Here is a 24,738-nt window from a genome sequence, read left to right as displayed (position 1 = left end):
CATGAATTTTGTAGATAATTTTTTCTTCCAAACACAACTACTATCACTAATAAGCCTAGTAAGGCGTGAAATATTGCTTGTATACTAAAACAAGGCAACTAAAAAAGTCATTCAACTACCTAAACACATCAAGCTATCATCCACAATACTCAATTTCAATTCCAAATTCGTCTCAACTAAACTCTAACGATACTCACCGAGATGTCGTTTTCATGCTAAAACACAGAAAATAGGTTAATCAATCTACAAACTAACAAGTTTTTCCAAAGCATCTGGGGTTGGCGGATTGTCTTCACAGAAGAGTCTGTCAAACCTTAGAGTCTACTAATTGGCGAATTCCAACGAGGTGTTTCGCATTTGGGTGTACTATTATATTCATGCAATATGCCACCCATCTTTTAACGGATAATTAACCAATATATTCCCCTTTTCTACCCTTAACTTATTCGACTATACACCAAATAACATATCAATATGGTCTTCACCGGGAAGGCTGTAAAAAATCTCCCCTACATAGAAAATTTCATCCATGAAATTCTTACCTACGAATAATTGAGGATATTGGCCATTCTCAAACTCTCTCTACTAAGTGACATTATCTGTATTGTGGTTCTTCAACAATGCTTTTACTAGTGGAATTCTTTTATTTCTTAATTCTTTCACTTCTCTTATCATAATACGAACAAGCTCTTCTTCATAAGATAAGTTGGGTTCCACCTCTAGTGTTTCTGCTTACACCACATGGTCTTGATTGGATTGATATTTGTTCAGCATAGATATGTGAAACACATTATGAATCTTTGACAGTGCCGGAGGTAGTGCCAATCTATACACCACTGGACTAACTCGCTCTAGAATTTCGTATGGTCCTTTGAATCATGGGCTCAACTTTCCTTTTAATCCAAATCTTATAACCTTTTTCCAATGAGAGACTTTCAAAAATACCTTGTCTCCTAATTCAAACGAAATATCCTTCATTTTTATATCAATGTAAGCCTTTTGTTGATCTTGTGAAACCTTTAAAAGGGTTTGAATGATCAAAACTTTCTCTTCTATTTCTTGTACTAAGTTAATACTAACTATTTTTCTCACACTGAGTTTGACTTAACAGGTGGGTTAGCTACACCTTCTTCTATATAGTGCTTCGAAAGGTGACATTCCTAAACTGGTATGATGACTGTTATTATATGCAAACTCTACCAAATAAAGATATTTTTTCCCAGTTTAATCCAAATTCTATTACACAACTTCTGAGCATGCCTTTAAGAACTGAATTTACTCTTTCAGATTGTCCATCTGAGTGAGCATGAGAGCCAATACTAAACTATAACTTGGTTCTTAAGGATTTTGGCAGTTGTTTCCAAAACATCAATGTGAACTTTAGATCTCGATCTGATATTATAGATGTTGGTATACCATGGTATAATTTTCGATGTGTAGAGTTCAACCATTTATTTCTTGGAAAAGTTTGTACACACTGGCAGGAAATGGGCTGACAAAGTAAGCCGATCTACAATCACCCATGCTGAGTTCTTTTTAGTAGGATTGAGAAGAAGACCCAAAATGTAACCCATGGTGATCTTGTCCCACTTTTAGTCAGGAATCTCTAGGTGATACAACTTCTCTGAGGGAACTTGATGTTCTGCCTTTACATGCTGACATGTCAGACAACTTGAGACATACTCTGATATCTCGTTATTTATTCCAGGCCACCAAAACAAACTTATTAAATCATGATACATCTTAATGCTTCCTAGATGAAGCGACAAAGGTCCTTGATGAGCCTCATTAAACAGTTCTTGTCTTAATTCACTTCTTGCTGGAACATACATTATTCCTTTAAATTGAAGTTCGCCATTTTTTCCCAGATTGAAGTTCGTTGCTTTATTAGGTGCCATCCTTCTCTTGAACTCATCATATTCTGCATCCTTTAATCATTCTTCCAAACTATGAGAAAGAAACAGAGGTCGAGTAGTCAATTATGCAAAAAGCGATCCATCATCTTCCAAGCAAACATTCACTTGAAGATATAGCAAAACTACCACGGTTTTCTTTCTTAAAGCATCCGCCACTATGTTAGCTTTTCTAGGACGGGACTCGATTGGCATAGGTTTGAATCTTTCTGCATCATTAGGTACTTTAAGCTCTTATGGTTTGAGATCATACGATACTTCTTCCCATAGAGATAGTATCTCCAGGTTTTTAGTTCTAGCACCATAGCTGTTAGTTTCAAGCAATGTGTAGGGTAGTTCTTTCTATGCAGCTTGAGCTAGCGAGATGGACACTATACAATCTTCCCTCTTTGTATGAGTACACATCATAACATATTTGGGGATGCGTCTATAAACATAATGTACTCCACGCCAGACTTTGGTTTTGCTAAAATCGGGGCCTCTGTTAGTACTACTTTCAAGTTTTAAAGTTATCTTTCTTTTTTAACAGTTGTGTGAGAGGTGTCACCAACATGGCAAACCCTTTTACGATGCTTGGAAACTACACTTGTAGTAACCTACCAAACCTAGAAAACTATGTACCTCAGTAACGTTCCTTGGAGATTCTAATTGACTGCAACTTTGATTTTATTAGGGTCTACCTTGATGCCCTCAGCAGAGATAACGTGACCTAGAAGATGGACTTCTCTAAGAAAAAATTCGCAATTACTAAATTGGGCATACAACTTGTTCTCTTGTATAGTTCTTAGCACAATCTTGAGGTGTTCGTCGTGTTCTCCCATGCTCTTAGACTAGACTAAAATATCATCAATAAAGATGACTGCAAAATGATCTAAGTAAGATCGAAAGACCCTATTCATTAGATCCATGAATACTTCTAATGCATTCATTAATCCAAACGACATCGCTAAGAACTCATAATGTCCATAGCATGAGCGAAATGTAGTTTATGGAACATCATCACCTTTAATCTCTACCTAGTAATAGCCAAACCGTAATTTGATTTCTGAGAAAATTTGATAAGCCGTAATTTATAAATATTTTTACCCCATGCTTAACACATTTTATGGATGATTTTTCCTTAGAATTGGTGAATCCGATGCTCCTAATGACTCAATTTCATGTTTTATACTTAAGTGAGCATAAGAAAGCCAAAGGAACGAGAAACGGGCCAAAAACGGAGAAAATGGGCCAACGTACGAAATCAACACGGCCTAGACTTCCTCACACGGGCAGACCACACGGCCGTGTCAATTTGGCAAAATCGAAGCACGTTTTTAATTATGTGTTCTTAATTCTTGTCTTGATATTCTAGGATATTGATTCAAGTTAAGCTCTTATTCAAAGGAGGAATAGACCCTATCTAACAGTACATTTGTCATAATTAAGCGGAGTTGGTTGCGCGCCTAGAGATAGGGTGACATGATTTTTTCGGATTAGGGTGAAACCTAATAAGGGGATCCATACATTGAGTTAATGCAACCCTAGGGAGTTAATTAGAAAGAGATTTCAGTTATTCAACCTAGGGTTAGACGTTGTTAGTCTCGAGAGGACTAACAATATAACTTAGGGATTTCTACGGATCAAGTTAAATGAATAAATCGTCTGATTCAGAGTCAGAATAACAAGTAAAGTCTAGGTGGATTTTTCCTTAGGTATTGTCTTATTTCAATCGTTTTCCAAAAGTAATCCCCCAATTCTATTTTTTGTGAATTCTTAGTTTAGTTAATTAATTAGTTAAAACAAACCCCTTTATTCTTAGGCTAGATAATAAAAAGATAGTCATTACTAGTACTTTTAGTTCCTTTGGGTTCGACAATCCGGTCTTGCTAAAGCTATACTACTGTTCGATAGGTACACTTGCCTACATCGTGATAATAGTTAGTTTCAAGAACGATTAATTATAAATTTATAAAACTTATCACACAAAATCACGTATCAAGTTTTTGGCACTATTGCCGGGGAGTTAAGATTTAGGAACACTCAATTTTTATTTCTTTATCCATTTATTTTAATTGCAAGTTAATTTTATTTTATTATTATTATTTATTAATTTACTTTCTCTTTCTCTAGGCAGGTTTTTATAGTTTATGACTAGAAGAAACCCGTCAGGACCACTACTCTTTGACGAAGAAATCGATCGCACAGCTCGCAGAAATAGAAGAGTAATAAGGCGAAGCCTAACATACACAGAGGAAGAGCAAGAGGACGATATCTCAACCACAACCGAGGAGATGGCTGAAAACCAAGAAAATCCGCTACCTCCTGCAATTACTGTTAATCAAACTCTTGCTCCGTGTACTATATATGATTATGCTAAACCTACTTTAACAGGAACTGAGTCAAGTATAGTTTGTCCTGCTATTGCTGCGAATAATTTTGAACTAAAACCTAAAACTATTCAAATGATACAACAATTTGTTCAGTTTGATGGTTTGCAGGACGAGGATGCAAACACTCACTTGGCCAATTTTTTGGAATTTTGCGATACATTTAAAATTAATGGCGTTTCTGACAATGCCATTCGTCTTCGGTTATTCCCTTTTCCATTGAGGGACAAAGCTAAACAATGGTTGAACTCATTACCACGAGGGTCAATTACTACTTGGGAACAAATGACCGAAAAAATTTTATGGAAATATTTTTCGCCGGCTAAAACGGCCAAATTACATAATGATATCTCTTCGTTTGTGCAGATGGACTTAGAAACTCTTTACGATGCATGGGAGAGATACAAGGACCTACTGCGAAGGTGTCCTCACCATGGATTACCTCTATGGTTTCAAGTTCAAACATTCTACAATGGTGTGAACCCCTCGACAAGACAGATGATTGATGCAGCAGTTGGTGGATCAAGCAATTCAGAATATCAATCCTATGGCCACAACATGGAGAACGAACAATTAAATTACATGGGTAATAATCCTCGATCTCAAAATAACCCTTATACCAATACTTATAATGCAGATTGGAGGAACCACCCAAATTTCTCCTGGGATGGTCAAGGGAATCAAAGGCCACAGAATCCTCCGAGTTTTCAACAACCACCCTATCAACAGGAAAAGAAGCTGAACCTTGAGGAGATGCTAACCAAATTCATCTCGGTGTTAGAGACTCATTTTTAGATTACCGAGACGATGCTCAAAAATCAACAAGCATCGTTCCAAGGGCTCGAAACTCAAATTGGACAGCTGGCTAAGATGATTTCAGAAAGAGCACCAAGAAATCTACCTAGTAACACCGAACCCGATCCAAAAGCACATGTGAAAGCAATTACACTGAGGAGTGGGAAAGTGTTAGCTGAATCAGAAAAGAAGCCACAACAAGAAGCTGACAGAAGCAAAGGAGAGGAGGTAAAACCTGAAAGCAATGCCAATCCAATGCCGAAGGAATATAAACCACCAATTTCATACCCAGAAAAGTTGAAGAAAGACCGCATGGAAGCACATTTTGGTAAATTCCTTGATTTTTTTAAACAACTACATATTAACTTACCTTTTGTTGAAGCTATATCGCAGATGCCTACATACGCAAAATTTTTAAAGGAGCTCTTAACAAACAAAAGGAAGTTTAAAGACTTATCTACAGTGGAACTTAATGAGGAATGTTCAGCTATACTCTAAAACAAACTGCCAACCAAACTAAAAGATCTAGGAAGTTTTACTATACCCTGCTTAATTGGTAGTTTTAACGTCGATAAGGCACTAGCTGATTTAGGTGCTAGCATTAATTTGATGCCATATAAAATGTTTAAACAACTTGGTCTTGGGGAACCTAAACCCACTAGGATGAGTATTCAACTAGCTGATAGATCTGTTAAATATCCTGGGGGTATTATAGAGGACATACTTGTAAAAGTAGATAAATTTATATTCCTTGTTGACTTCGTTGTGCTTGATATGGATGAAGATGTTGAAGGGCCTTTAATCTTACGGCGTTCATTTTTAGCCACTGTTAGGGTTGTTATTGATGTGGGTGATGGTAAAATGGTACTTAGAGTAGGTGACGAAGAAATTGTTTTTAAAATTTATGATGCCATAAGATTTTCTAGGGAACAAGATGACTTATGCTATTTTATTGACTCTATTGATCATGCTTCTCAAGATTCTTTTCAAGAAATCATACATAAGACACGTTGGAACTGTGCCATGCCCAAAGAGAAGAGATAGATGAATCTTCCCAAAGACAAGCTCAATATGAGGACATTAAAGGGAACGATGATTTTAAGCAAAAACCCTCTATTGAAGAACCTCCTAAACTGGAACTTAAACAATTACCAAATCACTTGGAATACACATTCCTTGGAAATAATTCTACATTACCAGTTATTATTGCGTCTAATTTGCAACCCAAGGAGAAAGAGGAATTAATCCAAGTATTAAAAGAACATAAAAAAGCCATAACTTGGAAAATTTCTGACATTAAAGGGATCAGCCCTTCTTTTAGCACCCACAAAATTTTAATGGAAGATGAATATAAACCAGTTGTGCAAGCTCAAAGATGACTGAACCCCAACATGAAGGAAGTTGTTAAAGCTAATGTAATTAAACTTCTAGATGCTGGAATTATTGATCCTATTTCTGACAGTTCTTGGGTAAGTCCAGTGCAGGTTGTTCTTAAGAAAGGAGGCATGACTGTGGTAGCCAATGAGAAGAATGAACTAATTCCAACTAGGACAGTCACAGGATGGAGAGTTTGTATTGACTATAGGAAGCTAAATGATGCCACGAGAAAATATCACTTCCCCTTACCATTCATTGACCAAATGTTGGAAAGACTATCAGGGCACATGTACTACTGCTTCTTGGACGGACTATCTGGCTATTTTCAAATCCCAATAGCTCCTGAAGATCAGGAAAAAATGACATTCACATGTCCATACAGTACATTTTCTTATCGAAGAATGCCCTTTGGTTTATGTAATGCTCCTGCTACGTTCTAGCGTTGCATGATGGCCATCTTTGACGAACTCGTAGAAGATATCATGGAGGTATTTATGGATGATTTCTCGGTATTCGGTAACTCTTTCCATCTTTGCCTTAAAATTTTAAAATGAGTTCTACTAAGATGTGAGGAAACGATCCTTGTACTTAACTGGGAAAAATGTCACTTTATGGTTCAAGAAGGTAATGTGCTAGGACATAAAATTTCTAGTAAAGGGATTGAGGTTTATAAATCTAAAGCCAAAATCATTGAAAAATTACCTTCTGCTAGTTCGTTAAAAGCTATTAGAAGTTTTTTAGGACATGCTGGGTTTTATAGAAGATTTAGTAAAGATTTTTCTAAAATAGCTAAGCTTTTGACCAAATTACTAGAAAAAGATATGCTCTTTAATTTTGATCAGGAATGTTTAGAAGCATTTAATACTCTACAGGATAAATTGATTAATGCTCCAATTATAATAGCACCTGATTGGAATTTACCTTTTGAACTAATGTGTGATGCGAGTGACTTTGCAATAGGTGCAGTTTTGGGACAGTGAAGGGACAAGCACTTTCAACCTATTTATTATGCTAGCAAAACTTTGACAGCCGCACAGGAGAACTAAACTACCTCAGAGAAAGAATTGTTAGCTGTAGTTTTTGCATTCGATAAATTTAGGCCGTATCGAATATTGTCTAAAGTTGTCGTTTTTACTGACCATTCTACCCTTCGTTATCTGTTAACTAAGACTGATGCAAAACCTCCTCTCATTCGATGGATTTTTCTATTGCAGGAATTTGACTTGGAAATTCAAGATAAGAAAGGAGCTAAAAATCTCGCAGCTGATCATTTATCAAGGCTTGAAAATTCAAATACTAAAGAGCTAGATGAAGTGGAAATAAATGATTTGTTCCTTGAAGGACAATTTTTTGCTATTTCTGACTCAGAGGTACCTTGGTTTGCAAACATCGTGAATTTTTTAGCTGCTAACATTATCCCAAAAGGGTTGACACATCAGCAAAAGAAACGATTCTTTACTGATGTGAAAAACTACTTTTAAGAAGATCCTTTTCTTTTTCGTATATGTGTAGATCAAGTCATTCAGTGATGTATTACAAGAACAGAAGCATTAAAAATCTTGGAGCATTGCCGCTCAGGACCAGCTGGAGGATATTACGGTGGAAATAATACCGTACGTAAAATACTTGAATCAGGTTTTATTGGCCCACCTTATTCAAAGATGCCAACAGGTATGTTATTTCTTGTGACAAATGCCAAAGGACAAGTAATATCTCTAACCGTGATGAAATGCCCCAGACATATATGCTTTCATGTGAAATATTTGATGTTTGGGGTATCTACTTCATGGGTCCATTCCCAAGTTCATTTGGAAATAAATACATCTTAGTAGCTGTTGATTATATGTCTAAATGGCTTGAAGCCCAGGCTCTGACTACAAATGATGCTAGAGTAGTGGTATGTTTCCTTAAAAAACTTTTCTCTCAATTTGGAACACCTAGATTAATCATCAGCGATAGGGGGACTCACTTCTGTAACGCCCAATTTGAAAAGACCCTCAAGAAATATGGAAATTACCATCGAACAGCTACCCTTTACCACCCTCAAACTAGTGGCCAAGTCGAAGTGGCAAATCGAGAACTTAAATGTATCCTAGAAAAGACGGTAGGATTAAACAGGATAGATTGGGCAATGAAAGTAGATGACGCATTATGGGCTTATAAAACTGCTTTTAAAACCCCCATAGGAACATCACCATACAAACTCGTTTATGGAAAAAGTTGTCATCTACCATTTGAGTTAGAACACAAAGCCTTTTGGGCTATAAAATTTCTAAACTTTGATCCCAAACTTGCAGGTGAAAACAGGTTGATGCAGTTAAACGAGTTAGACGGATGGTGAACCTATGCATATGAAAATTCAAGACTATACAAGGAAGCAACGAAACGATGCCACGATGCTCGGTTAAATCAAAAAAAAATTAAAGTTGGAGATCTTGTACTATTATAACTCGAGACTCAAATTGTTCCCTGGGAAGCTTAAATCACGATGGTCAGGTCCGTTCGTAGTCAAAACAGTTTTCCCATACGGCACCATAGAAATAAGTCACCCATTGCAAGATACTTTCAAAGTAAATGGACATTGCCTCAAACCTTACAACGGTGAGAAATTTAAAGATGATAGGGAGGAGCTACAGCTCCACGAATCTCTTTAAGTATACTCACACGGTAAAGTCTAGCTTAAACTTTAAATAAGCGCTTCTCGGGAGGCAACCCGAGCACTAACAATATGACTTTCTTTAAAATTTTAGTTTTTAAAATCTAACATACTAACCAAATCATTGAGCATAGGCTTTTCAGAACCACATGGCCAGGCACACGGGCGTGCAGTAGGTCGTGCACATACCACGGAATGCAACAAGGCCATGCAATACGGCCGTGTGAAAATAGATAATTTTTTTCCCCAACATGGGATGCGATAAGTAGCCATGGTCGTGCGACATGGCAGTGGGCGAAACTGCCAATTTAACACGGGCGTGCGCCTTCCTACACGGGCGTAGGAGAAGCGAACGGAGATCGACACGACCGTGCAATATGGTTATGTACACCAATGCGCCCAATTTTGAAAATTATAAAACACACGGGCTGAGCTTAGAGCACACGGGCGTGCCCCACGGCCGTGTGCCCCAATTTCTCTATAAACACCTTTTATTTATTTTATTTTATTTTCATCTCCATATTTTGAAATTATTTTTATTTATTTATTATTTTATTTCCTTTTAATACTATTGCATCCTAAGTTTTTACAATTTCTATTCTTCGGCTATTTCATTACGAGTAATTATGCTTTAGTATACCTCTTTAAGAATTCCTGATTTGCTCATAGTTATAAAGAGCTCCAAAGCTCACTATTACTTAGGAACTTGAAATGCCACTGGGAAAGGCTCCCCACAACTGCCATGTCCTGCTCGACCATGACCATAGCTACCACCAGATATAATATTCTTTTGGCGCAGGACTTATGGACTGATGAACCTCTACCACTGCTGGAGTATCCTCCTCCACCCTCACGCCGATTATTCTCCAAAATTCCAGTTCAAGGAAATTCATTCATCACTCAGGAAGTTTCACTTCTCTCCCTATCTTATTGTTATATTTTTTTCTATATATCTATCTTTGTACATTAAGGGCAATGTACATCTTAAGTGTGGGGGGGTATTCATTTCACTATCAGAAAAATCCCTGAATGATTGCCTTGTTCTCTTGAAAAGCTCTCATATCATGTTTAGGATAAATTTTGATTGGTTTATGATTTTTATTGATATATCTTGAATTAAAACATAGGCATTCATGCACTGATTATTTAAACTTTAAAGAAATTAGAAAATTAAGCATGATAAGTTGATTTTTAAGAATTCAAAATTTTAGGTTGTTTCCCCAAGTCTAGGTATTATCTTGAATCAGAATTCACAAGTTTAAACATCAAAAAAGCTATAATTTTTGTGAGATCTTGAGCCTTCAAGAGCATTTATTAATTCTTTCATGCTCACTTTCATCATGAGTGCGTCAGTATTGAACTGTTACGCTAGAACTTGCTTGATTATGCATGTCAAGACCACACTATTTGATTTGGTATGTCAAGATGATAGAGGCACTTAGGATTAACCCACTCATGCCATGAAAAGCCTACCACCACGATTAACCCTTAGTAAACCTCGTTGAGCTAACAAGCCATTTCTTGTATTACCCTTAATATTAACCCTTAACTCATTATTGTTGAAATCCCCTAAATTAATTCGATCCCTATTTTTATCGAGATTTGAGTTGGAATAGTTGCTTAGCTATGTTTTATTCTATTTTGTAATTTGACTTGTTCTAAAAAAACATGTATACATATTAGTAGTAGTGATCTTTTGAGCTAAAGAAGTTAAATTCCATATTCTGAGAAGAAGCTCTGTTGTACGCAATTAATAACTAGTCATTTTTCTAGTTAGGTACTTTTTCAATTCAATCTCGATTCTAACCTTTTCTTTCAATTTGTGACCACACCCTCTGACCAAAGCCACGTTTCAACCTTCTAAAGACCTTTTGATTGATGTTTCATCTCAATTTATAGTGGTGGAGATTTGATTTTCATGCAAGCCTATGGTAATAACTCTTCATTATTAACTATTGAGTGCTTCATTTATTGTCCTTAAACGCCTCGAGTGATTTGAGTGAATCTTTAGTGAGGATGTGAAACTCTGTGATATTTTGAATCAAAGGTAATTACTTAAATGAGGAGAGACACCTATGTTCTCATGATAAAATGCTCAACTTGGAATGTGTGAAACTTTGATGTTCTTTCAGTTGAATTTTCAATGTATGATTACTTATGGATTATCTTGAGATATTATTGATAGAAATTATAAGTTGAGAATAATTTATTTTGATTATGAGTTGAGGATTTTGCTTGAGGACAAACAAATGCTTAAGTGTGGGGGTATTTGATAAACCGTAATTTATACATATTTTTACCCTATGTAACACATTTTATGGATGATTTCTCCTTAGAATTATTGAATTCAATGCTTCTAATGCCTTGATTTAATGTTTTATACTTAGGTGAGCATAGGAAAGTAAAAAGAACAAGAAACGTGCCAAAAACGGAGAACATGGGCCAATGTACGAAATTAACACGGCCTGGACTTCCTCACACGGACAGACCACACGGTCATGTCAATTTGGAAGAATCGAAGCACGACTCACACGGGTAGAACACACATCCATGCCATTCTAACAGGCTCGAGCACGGCCTAAAGTAATCACACACAGGTGTGTCACACGGGCGTGTCCCTACCCAGCCCAAGTTGAGTCCAATTCAGAAAAGGCTAATTTTGAGGGCTTTTAGGCATTCCAAAGGCTATAAATCTGCCCTAAAGGAAGAGGAAAAAGGAGGCACAGGAAGGAAGGAAGGAATTACTCGAAGAAAGCCGATTGATCCATCTCGGAAGCCGAATTCATCATCAAGACTGAAGAACTCCCCTCAATTTCCCTTCAGGAGTTTTAGGTTTTCTTTATGTTTTGTATTCATTATTCTTCTAAGATGTTTTCCTTTTTATTTATGAACTAAATCCCCTAAATACCTAAGGGGAATGAAACCTAAGACGAATCTTGTTATTATTTTCTGAATTGTATGATAAATATTTGGCTTGTTCTTAATTATATGTTCTTAATTCTTGTTTTGAAATTCCAGGATATTGATTCAAGTTAAGCTCTTATTAAGAGGAGGAATAGACCCCGTCTAACAGTACATTTGTAATAATTAAGCGGAGTTGGTTGCGCGCCTAGGGATAGGGTGACAAGATTTTTTCGAATTAGGGTGAAACCTAATAAGGGGATCCATACATCGAGTTAATACAACCCTAAGGAGTTAATTAGAAAGAGATTTCAATTATTCAACCTAGGTTTAGACCTTGTTAGTCTCGAGAGGAATAATAATATAACTTGGGGATTTCTACGGATCAAGTCAAATGAATAAACTCTCCGATTCGGAGTCAGAATAACAAGTAAAGTCTAGGTGGATTTTTCCTTACGTATTGTCTTAATTCAATCGTTTTCCAAAAGTAATCCCCCAATTCTATTTTCTGTGAATTCTTCGTTTAGTTAATTAATTAGTTAAAACAAACCCCCTTATTCTTAGGCTAGATAATAAAAAGATAGTCATTATTAGTACTTTTAGTTCATTTGGGTTTGACAATCCGGTCTTGCTAAAGCTATACCACTATTCTATAGGTACACTTGCCTACATCGTGATAATAGTTAGTTTCAAGAACGATTAATTATAAATTTATAAAACTTAGCACACAAAATCACGTATCAAAATTCTAGCCCTACTTAACTGGTCAAACAAGTCTTCTATTCGATGTAGCAAGTACTTATTTTTTATATTCGCCTTTTTTTGTTGGTGGTAATCTATGCATAAGCGGAGAGTTCCATCTTTTTTTTTTAATTAGCAACATTGTCATTCTTTAAGGTGACTCACTTGGTCCTATAAATCCTTTCTCTAGAAGATCTTGTAGCTGGTTCTTTAGCTCTTTCAGCTTTAATGGTGCCACCCTATACGGGCCACAATATATAGGCATTGTACCAAATGCTACCTCAATTGAAAACTATACCTCTCAGTCTAGTGGCATGCTTGGGAGTTCTTTCGGAAACACATCGAAAAAATCCTTCACAATCGAAACTTGGCTTATGTCTTTCTTCAACTCTGTTGAATCCCTAATATACACCAAGTAGGCATTTGCACCCTTAACTTTTAGCTTTCTAGCGAATACTGCCTAAATGATTCTACCAGCCACACTGGTTTATATGCTAGGCAGTAACACTTCTCTACCTTCTATAGTTAATAGTCGTATACCTTTGGCTCGACAGTCTACCACGACATTATGTCTTGTTAACTAATCCAACCTAAGAATAACATTGAATTCATGAAAACTTAGCAATAATAAATTCATTAAAAAGATGTGTACACCAAAAGTTAACCAAAAATTTTTAGTTACTTTGTTAACAACAGTACTTTAACCAAATGGGTTGGTCACCAACACATTTATCTCAGAAGAAACAACTTCTAGACTCTTACCTTCCACGGCCTTTGTGCAGATGCATAAATATTTTGACCCAAGGTCTTTTAATGCATGAATGCTAATTCCCAGAAAAGAAATTTTACCCATAATAACCTCTAGTAGTTTGCATCTTCTTTGGCCTTCATTTCAGATGCTCCAATAGACACTCTTGCGTTGGGCTAGGTGCAGCTATTTTTCGGAGCCCCTTAGGCTGATCCCAATTTTACAACTATACCGGACCTTACCTCCTGCTATGTGTTTTAAGCCTCAGGTATAGATTGTTCTGAGTTTGCTTCAAATTTTGAGGGACAGTTTCTAAGCTGATGATCCGATGGCCTTTATACATAATAAGCTCCCACATGACTCCAACATTTTCCCTTGTCATTCTTTCCACAATTTTCGCCTACGTTTTCCCTTATCATCCTGGATCCAAATGTACACACAATTGAGGTGGCTTTTTGTCCGCCTCCTTCTCGTCGGAAACTCACGGGCGGAAAACCTATCATTGGTGTAAAGAAGCTTCTACCTTTCAACTTCTAAAAATTTGTTAAGGATAGTGGATTAGAGATCCCACACTTCATTATTTCCCTATTTTGCCCTCTACTTCTTTCTTGAACAATCGTTTCTATCTTCTAAGCCTTGGCTATCATGACTGCAAGACTCTGAACTTCTGGTGCTACCACTAGGGTACAAATTTTGTAACGACCTGAAAGTTAGGGATGTCGAAAAACGTACTTTAAGGACTCCGTTTTTGTGAATCGAGATTATAATTTTTTATTTTTTTATTGTTAAATATCTTAGAGTTGCCTTAGAAGTGAATTGAATGATAGATATATAATTTCAATTAGTTAGTGTTCAATTAAAATACAGGGACCAAATAAATTATGTGATAAAATTTGTAATTTATATTAAATTACATGGTGAAACTAGAGTAAAGGACTCATTAAATAAATAGACCAGTGTTGATAAATTATTGATAGTGGAAAAGTATGATTTTCATCATTTATAAGATGATAGTTATATTATATTTATTATTCTAATAGTAAAACAAGTTAGAATAAAAAAAAAGTAATAGAAAACAAAGTAGTGGAGAAAAACCACTATCATCTTCTTCTTTCTTGGGTTTTGAAAGAAAGTAAGAAGAAAAAAAATTTCCAACTTTGGAGAGTTTATCATTCGATCGGTTAAAGGACTGCATGTAAGGAAATTCAACCACCATTTTCGGTAATTTTTATGTTTTCATGATTTTAGAAGCTTAATCTATGCAAACCATATGCAAATTTTTGTGGCATTGTTAAGAGCTTTGGATGTACCATGAATGATGCTTGAATGCTTTTGTTGTTAGTAGAAGAGTTTATAAGTTGAATGATGTGTTTTAGATTGGATGGCAATATAATTTGGTTGGTTTTGTGGCTAGAGATTTAATTGTGGTAATTATGAAATTTTATGGGTTGTTAGTGAATATTTGGTTATTTAAGGACAACATAAAACTAGTAGGAAATTAGCATAAACCCTTTTAGCTCAAATTGTATAAATTGAGAAGGTTAAGGATTTTGGATTAAATTGTATAGATGCAATAGCTTAGGTTAGTTTTGCAAAATGCCATTAAATGGTGAATTATATGATTTTCTTTCTAATGTTTTAAGATAACCAATTAAATTAATTAAGTTATATCATTATTTCTAGAGCAAGAAACGGGCGGTTCAGTTGTTAAACATGGGAAGGGAAAAGTGGTTGAGTAGACATCATTGAATATCAATTAGCACGGCACAGGTAAGTTTGTAGTTCTGAACTTTAACTTCATAAATTGTCTTGTTTAAATTAGCTAATACTTGATATCTTATTATATCTTTAATGTAATTATTAATCCAATTGAATGAAAGTTTATGGAATGTGACATGATGAAATAATTTAATGAAGATTAGTAGATAATTGGAGTAGAAGTCATACTATGGACTTGCAATTAAGTAATGTAACACCCCTAACCCGTATCCGTCTTCAAAATAGGGTTACGAGGCATTACTAGATAATACACATCATTCACAAACTTTTATGCATTCATAATCTAAATCCATTCAACTCATTCACATTGTCCCTTATAAGGTCCCAACTCACGCATTCAGGGGTCACATGCCCGTGTGAACAGGCCGTGTGCCTTACTCGGCCATCAGACACGTCCATGTCACAGACCGTATGAATATAGGGCATGCATACTTACTCGCACCACACAACCGAGGACATGCCCATGTGCTAGGTTGTGTGAAATCTAGAGGGGTTAGTAACTTGGGTCACACGGTCATGCCCAATAGACACGCCCGTGTGTCTAGGCTGTGCCAAACCTATAGGGTATACTAACTTAATTCAAAAGAGTGCCCCAGGGGACACAAGGCCGTGTACCAAGGCCATGTGTCACATACGGTCAAGCCACACGCTCGTGTGCTCAGCCGTGTGGAGTTAAAATAGGCTTGGTTAAAGCCACATTTCTCACCCTCCTCATTCCTTCCTACAACAAGACATTTTATACCATTTCAACACATTTATAGGCTTCCAAAATATCATCAACTCATGCACAATTCACGCCATAATAATACTAGCCAAGTTAATACACATTTACTACTCCAATCATATAGATTTCATATGCCAAATTCATCCATTGCACCTAATTTCAATATGCATTTTTTCATCCTTCAAAAGCTAACTTAAAACTCAAAAAAACACCAATTCAATACCTTAATCTCATACCATACTATGCCAAATTCACAGGGCATATCATTAAAATCACATAGCATATATAAACACATTCTATAAGCAAAATTCACATCCCACAACCTTACCAAATACAAGCATGTCACATAGCTATAATTCCATAATACAAAATGTACCATAATGACACTAGCCTATACATGCCATATACCAAATTTACTAGGCTTCAAAAGTACTAACAAAGTGATCGATAATGTGATGACAGTTCCTGACAATCCCCGAGTCCGAGCTAGCTTTGATTATCTATAAAACATAGATAAATAACACACAGTAAGCTTCATAGCTTAGTAAGTTCATAAGTGAATAATTCAATTCATTAAATAAATGTAATTTAACTATATTTACATTACCAAATCAAAATCACATTAACCACAAACCTTTCTTATGTCTCAAAACATGATCGAATACCATCTCATTGAACTTTCTCAATATAATACTCAAGAAGGTTCCATGCGTACCTGTATCACCTCATACTAACCTTTTTCCTAACCACGTCATTTCTTTTACCCGTTGAACTATTTGGAATAGAAACTGGATACTCAAGATCACAATAGATAAGTACCTATACCATAACCCATAGCCAAATTAAGGTAACTTATCCCGGAGCACCTATACCATGGCCTATAGCCAAATCAAGGTAACTCCTCACTGAATACCTATACCATGGCCCGTAGCCAAATCAAGGTATTATTCGTACCCGAGTGCCGATATCATGACCAAAGCCAATAGATTAACCTAATGACATGTCACTAGCATCCTAAAACTATTCCTAAGGTTCAATCGGGAGTTTCACTTGTCGATTTCATCATCAAACACATCCGTATAGTCGTATTCACCATTCAAACATTATCCGTAATCTCATAATCACATTTTATGCAATACCAAAGCATATAACATACATTTATAATGAAATTACCACATACGAACTTACCTGGTACTCAGAATTGACAAATCAAACCGATTACTCGATAATTTTCGATTTCCCCCGATCTAAATTCGAATTCTTTCTTTCATGATCTATATGTATTCAAAATTGACCCATTTAGTCAAATACTCATTCAATTTAATCATTAAAAACATATTTGAGCATTTTTACACTTTAGCCCTAAACTTTCACATTTATTCAATTTAGTCTTTATTTCACAAATACACAAAATTCATAAAATTTATTTAAACGCAAGCCGAGCCGAATTTCATATAGGTTCCCTAGCAGTCCAAAAATTTCATTTATTTCACATTTCAACCCTTCAATTCTCAAATCACAATTTAATCCTTATTTGACATTTTTGTCAAAAATCACTTTACAAAACATTAAAATCTATCAGAAATTATTCATTTTTCATCATCATCTATCACAAAGCTCAAGTATTCATCAATGGAACTTCACAAAATCATCAAAAAATTCAAAAATTAAGACATGGGCTAGCTAGAACACAAAGCAACGATCACAAAAACGTAGAAATCATCAAAAATCGAGCTAAAACCGTACCTCAATCAAGAAAAGAGTTAGTCGAACCCTAGATGAGTGTAAAAGCTTCTTCATCTTCTTCTTTTATTTCTATTAAAAGATGATGATAACATATAATTTTGGTTTTGGTTTTATTTATGTTAAGTTTATTTACCAAATTACATATTTAACCTTTACTAAACCATTTAAAATCATCATAATATATGCCCATTTATTACCATTCCCACTATCAATGGTCTATTCAAAACATAAGGACCTTTGGTTTAATAAACCATAGCAAATAGACACTCTTAACTTATAGCATGCAACTTTTGCATTTTACACGATTTAGTCCTTTTATCAAATTGAGCTATTAAACGAAAAAATTAGCTCACGAAATTTTCAAACATATATATTCACATGCTGTAAACACCAAAAATAATATTAAAATAAATTTTCAATCTCAGATTTTTGGTTCTAAAACCACTGTCCCGATTTAAGCTAAAATCGGGTTGTTACAAGTAATTTATATCGTTGATTTGTTCGACTAGCACTGGGCGCAACTTTCGTCAGTTCATCTGACTAGTGTTGGGCACACATTCGTTGTGTTATCCAACTAGCACTAGGTGCAAACATATTTGGTTTATCCAATCAGAGCTGGGCTTACTATTGATTTTGTCAGTATATTCGACTAACACTGGGCACAAACATAGTTGGTTTGTGAGTTGGTCTCACATCTAATATCGTTGGTTAATTCGATTAGTGCTGGGTACAAACTATTATGTGATTTATCTACTAGGCAACGGGTGCCATGTAACTAATGGACCATATGGAAAGGTATTATGATTCATCGAAAAGAGTTGGTTATATGGATTATAAAAGAAGAATTGTAATTTTTCTTTGGTTGAGGAATAAACTCATTTGGTTATTCTTATGGTTAATTATATAAAATAAGTCTATTAAATGTGAATTGATTTCCATGTTTTTAGGTTAGATAAATAGTAGACTCGGACTTGGCATCCTACTAGAATCCCGTACTCAATGTTGGTGATATTTTATTTTGTAAATTTGGGCATGTACCTAGGGTGTGATTTTGTCCTTGAAGTCGAATCATTTGAATATGTGATTATAAGTTTGTATATATAGATATATGTTATATAGCATGTTTTGGTAATGTTTGGATTTTTCTATATGTTTATTTCATGTGATAATTTTCAATGAAATTAATTATTTTGAGAAAGATAAGCATAGGTTATGTTTTTACCATATTCAATTATTTGATTTCTTGAACTTTATTTGAGGTACCTATGAATGGTATATTGGATGTGTATGGATAATTTAAATGTGATGTCAATGAGGGTACATTGGTTAGACACTTAAGATGTGTGTTTTGATATGTTTTAAGCTCATTTTAGTGTGTTTTGATGTTGTTTAAGTCATTTTTAAAGTGTAATTTGTTAGGTTGAATGGTTAGTCTTGTAATGGTTTTTGAAGAGCTTGTTTCTAGATGATTTTTTGTGGCGTTTGTCTCAGTCGAATGTGACACACAGCCTAGCGACTTGGCCGTGTGACCCCTGTAGTCAAAATTTTTGCAACATTTTCTTTAACTTTCTAAATGATTTCAAATTGGTCCCGAATTGTTTCTAAGGTATTTTTAGGACCAGGAAGGCTCGATTTAGGGACGCTATGCATGTAAATGATTGAATTATAATATGTTTAAGATTATATATAAAATGTTTGTTAAATGTTTTGATTGTACAGTAACACTCGATAACCCTAATCTGACGACGAATACGGGTTAGGAGTGTTACAAATTTCATCCCTTAAGCCCCACTTAAACATCTCGAACAAGGCTATTTCATGTTGGAATATGTCTCTCATGTAACGACTAAGTTTGATGAATTCTCATTCGTATTCCATTACTGACAGTCGTCCCTGTCTGAGATATAGAAACACTTTCTTCATTTGTTCGACATACATCTAATTAACATAATTCGTTCTAAATTTTTTTAAGAAGAACTCTCAATTTATCTTCCCTTTAGGGGTCACACTTAACAATGTTTCCGACCATTGATACGCTTCCCCTTCTAGGAAAGAAACAACACATAAGAGGCTATCCACTGGTGTGAATTTTAGCTCTGTAATTACTCTACATACATGAGATATATCATGCATGGCGGGGCGTGACTTAACCTTCAATTTTTTGAGAATCAGGTCAACCTAGGCTTTTATACCAAACTTGTAACACCCCTTAGCCCGTCAATAAAACATGGCGTATAACATTCAACCAGATAGATCGCCCAATAGACTGGGACGTTAACAGTGAATTCAAATTTTCAACTTAACTTAGATTTTTAGAAAAATAGTTATGAAGATTTCTCTTTTAGTTAAAAACTAATATTTTTATTTCATTTAATGTATTTTTTAAAGAAAATTATTTGGAATTATAAATGAAAAATCTATTATTCATCTACTATCCAATTGTGGTGTATACATATGAATGAGGATCTCAAAAATAACATATCACTAAAGTTGGGCACATACTTTCAGAGTAAGAGGCAATTCTTTTTTTAAAACAGAAACATTGCAAAAGACATAGATAATTACATCAGTTGATTACAAAAACTATCTAAATGCCACATGCCAAAATAGTCATGCATGATACAAAAATAAGCAAGTGGCTCACTCACAATTGCAACTCTAACTTAATCACCTTCAACTGATTCCTCTTTTAATATGAATAAGCCTAAGAAGGAAAAGTGACAGAGTAAGTTCAATTGATTTTAGTGAGATCCAAAAATAGACACAAATAATTTACAGGAATACTGTTAATCAAAAGGCATCAATATCGTAAAAAATAGACTTTTTCATGAGTCCCTGACGTACAAACACAATATGCCAAAATATCATCCACAGTTCTCTGGCGAAAAATACTTTGCCAACTTAGATCTAAAACACACAATACCCATGCAGACACATTCTATCAACTTATACATATCTCTCACAATCATGCATGTTTACAAATGACCCCTCCTTGTCCCAGCCTCGGACCCATAATTCAAAATTCAGAATTACACATCAGTCATATTCATATTCATATTGAACCATAACTCCTCACATCATCCTTATTAAGTCGAATAAGTGTTCTCTCGCAAGGCTAGGTCATGATCTGCTAAACCGATTTGCAATATAGCTGTCCTATCGAAGGCATCACAAGCAGATCTCCTTTCCACATTTTCACATATAATAGATTGTCAGGTGCTTGGCCCGTGCAACAGGGAGGGTGTTTTTACATTGAAAATAACCATACTCATCAATACGAAACTGGTTTGTTAAACACACGTCCAGACACAACACAACAACTCATTCATAGGAAAGACACTTGCTATACACAATATACATATCATGGGAGTTTCATAACTCAGAAGAAGTAAGAAGGGTTTGATCTTCCACAATTTGCTGTAGCAAATTAAACTAGTTTTCGTGCTTAAGGAGTTTGAATATAAGAAATTTTATTACGTTCTATTTAGTTTTTCAAGTTTAGCTCTTAATTAATAAAAAGTGTCATTTGATCCGTTTATATGACCTCAAGGGCCGAAATAGGCTTAAGGGAAGGCTAACGTGTTTGGTGAGTCCCTTTGGAGGCACGAGAGCATGAGACTGGTCGCCATGTTGCAACATGGAGGTTCGACGTCAAACATAGTGAGCAGAATACCAAAATAGCAAGACTGCCTTGAGTATCGAGACATAGCTAGAGGACGTCGTGACACAACCCTAAATTTGAGCTTGAACCAAGCAACCTGCCATCAGTGTCCTGACATAGAGCAGAAGATGTCATGACACTGACCCTGTACGAAAAGAATTAACAAGTTTAAGGTGTTTTGGTCCGCATAATGAAATTTAATGTAAAAATGTCAGTCGAACTAGGGTTAGGGATGAAGAACAACCCTAATATTATAAATAGGCTTCATTAAACACTTCAAAATCATCTTTTTGTATCTTAAAACTTTTCCTTCAATTGATTTTATAGTTTTAGTTTCTTTTTTCCTTTATATTTCTTTTCAGTTTATTTTCATTAGTGTTCTTCGGATAATCTGACTTGTGGATTCATCAAACTGTTTATGGATTTTGACACTTCTATTATTCAATACAAATTAATATTTCTCTTAACTTTTACTCTTGATCTATTCTTCATGTTCATTTTATTCATCAAGTTTATACTGTTTATAAGATCCATGAGGAACTAATCTTCTTCTGGAGGATTAGCGAGTGGACCTGGGAGTAATTAATTTGTATATAGGGTTTCTTAGTGGATCAACTATTTGGGATAGGAAAAAATTAAATCCTAGGCTTGACAATCCTAAAAAGTCATCTAGGCGAGAATGAACCCAAAATTGGTATTGCTTAACCGTGAACCCATTACCCCAACCTAGTTTGGACCGTGAGGTCGAGAGATAAGTAGTTCTTGTCGATTCATTAGTTTAGTGGAAGATCGAGACTAATTTTCACGTCAGGGAGGCAACATTACTGAATTTGTATTAATTTTTACGTTTAATAGAATAATTTTGAAATTCTTAGATTATAGATACGATCTTCAATTTATTTTAGTCATTCACTTATTTCCTCTAATTTGCTTACATTTTGTTCTCTTTTATTTGGAAATCCTAGTATATGCCCTTACATAGAGGAAGATCCCTGCAAAGTTAGTTATAGAGATTAACTTGTTGGTATCATCTAATCAGAAATGAATTTGATTATATCTGGTGTAGTGATGAAGCAAATTACAGTGATGAAATTTATGAAGAGGGAATATATGAAGAATGAGAAATTAAAGAAAATCAAATATTACTAATGCTAGAATTGAGCTAGCGAATAGACAATGTCTTAACAAATTAGCCGAATAAGAATTAGGGTTCTAACATAGATAAATACTCTTAGGGGTTCGACAACATTCAAAGAAATAATAAGTATGAATTTTGGACAAATAAGAAGGAGAACCCAATCGCAACAGCATTTATTGAAGTTGAAATCTTGAGTAGCCTAGTAGCTCTGATTGGGAAGACTATCAAGAAAATGCTAGTGAATTCATAGAAGATATTACTCCACAAAAGGATGTGAAAGTCGGGCTGGAACCATTAGTCGAATTAGTATTTGAATGTAAAAGTGGGCTAAGCACCGAATTCACTTTTAAATAAACATCAACTCCACCACTACGGTAGAACGAACAACATCAAAATGTGACAGAAGGTGTAAGTCTTGCGATCTTATTCCAATCAGTTTATGATACTTTTCCCATTATTAGATCAATAGAGAAACTTCCAATGCATATAAAGTCTATAAAAGAAATAATAGAGGAGCATACAAAATTTGAAAAGGAAAATATGTTCAACACTAACACATTCTGTAGAGTTATAACCTTTAATCAAACACCCCCAAAATTTAAAGACCTAGGGAGTTTCACGATGCTATTAAATCTAGGGAATATATACCTTGATAGGGCTTCAAGTGACTTAAATGTTGGTAGACTAAGCCTATCAACACATAAGGATTTCCGGTTGAGGGAACTAAAAAGCATTCGCTTCGCACTAGAACCAACCAACAAAATTATAACGAAACTAAAAGGGGTACCTGAAGATGTGTTGATCAAAAAGTGTAACTTTACATTTGAGGTTGATTCTATAGCCCTATATTTGAGGCAAAATTTGAAATATCCACTTTGCTAGGGAAACCTTTCTTAGATCCTTCTAGGTTCACTACTAACTTAGAGAAAAATGAAGTAAAAATTGAGGGAAAAGTTAAAATATCAAAAGGTGGGTAGCCTACAATAGTAGGGGTATAAGGAACATATAGGACAAATAGGATATAGAACATTTATAAGTCCTGCTAATAACTTTGATTTGTAAAAGGTGTTCTCTGTGATGAATTCAGGACCCAAGAATAAAATTCGAGAGCGGGAAAAAGGAGAAAGGTAGAATGGCATGATGGATGTTGGACTAATATGAATAGAAAATTTATTAAAAGCATATCCATGTGTACAATGATGAAGTTAATGGATGAATCCGGCAGCAATACTTGACATTTTTAAAATGAGATAAACTTTATTAAAAGCATATCCATGTGTACAATGATGAAGTTAACGGATGAATCCGACAACAATACTTGACATTTTTAAAATGAGATAAACTTCTGTGTATTATTGTACTTTAATAGATTTATGAGTATTTATTGAATCAATTTCGTGTAAACTATTTAAAAATACATTCTGAACATTTTAAAACTCTCGCAACACAGAACACCCATATCGCACCATCGACAACAGGTTCAAAGAAGTGAGCAATTCAGCTCAATGTTGCGACACAACACTCAGTAGCCTAGGATTCTAAAGGTTTCAATGTGTAATGACATCGAAACCTAACGTCACGACATCAACATCCTACCAAGGGTGTTGCAACATGGAACCTCTATGCCGCGAATTCGCTGTAATTTTTTCAAGGTAGACCTAACCCACCACACAAATCATCAGTTTTAACCTTTATTTCACCCGATGTTTAACATAAAACTAAACATATTTTTAACCTAATCCCAAATCCTTTCTAAACTTGAAAACTTGCTATCTTCCTCAAACTCCAAAATTGTTCTTTTCTTTTTCCTTCTATTTTGCTGCAAATCCTCTCTTTTTTTCTTGTTTTTTTATTCAGTGCAAGACCAACTCCACATCAAAAAGGAATTTGTAACTAGTTTTCACAAGGAATCACAAACTTTGAAATCGAGGTTAAGGGTTCTTAGCTTTACTGTTACATCGCATTGTTCTTTGTTTATGTCGAAAGATATTGCTTGATTTTGATTAGTTTTTCTAGTTAAAAATTATTGAAAATGCCTCCTACAAAGTCTAGAAGAAGTATTGAACAAGAAGCATTGTTAGTTTTGGATCCCTTGAAATTGTGAAGCGCCAATGCCGAAAAATATTTTCTCGAGCTGTAAGGAAAACATTTTATTGAAGAAAGGGGTTTGAACCATTGATGATTCTTTGT

General features: G+C 35.1%; 1 non-coding gene across 1 annotated transcript; it reads right to left on the bottom strand.

Moving 5' to 3' along the window:
• Positions 1–4,616: 4,616 nt before the first annotated feature.
• LOC128292425 (small nucleolar RNA R71) lies at positions 4,617–4,722 on the bottom strand. Its single transcript, XR_008282410.1, has one exon. It is a non-coding gene; the product is annotated as a small nucleolar RNA R71 (small nucleolar RNA).
• Between the last annotated feature and the right edge of the window lie 20,016 nt (positions 4,723–24,738).

This window comes from Gossypium arboreum, chromosome 4, assembly GCF_025698485.1.
Source record: "Gossypium arboreum isolate Shixiya-1 chromosome 4, ASM2569848v2, whole genome shotgun sequence".
Lineage (NCBI taxonomy): Eukaryota > Viridiplantae > Streptophyta > Magnoliopsida > Malvales > Malvaceae > Gossypium > Gossypium arboreum.
Note: the sequence above shows the minus strand (reverse complement) of the source record. Positions and strands in the feature narration are given on the sequence as shown.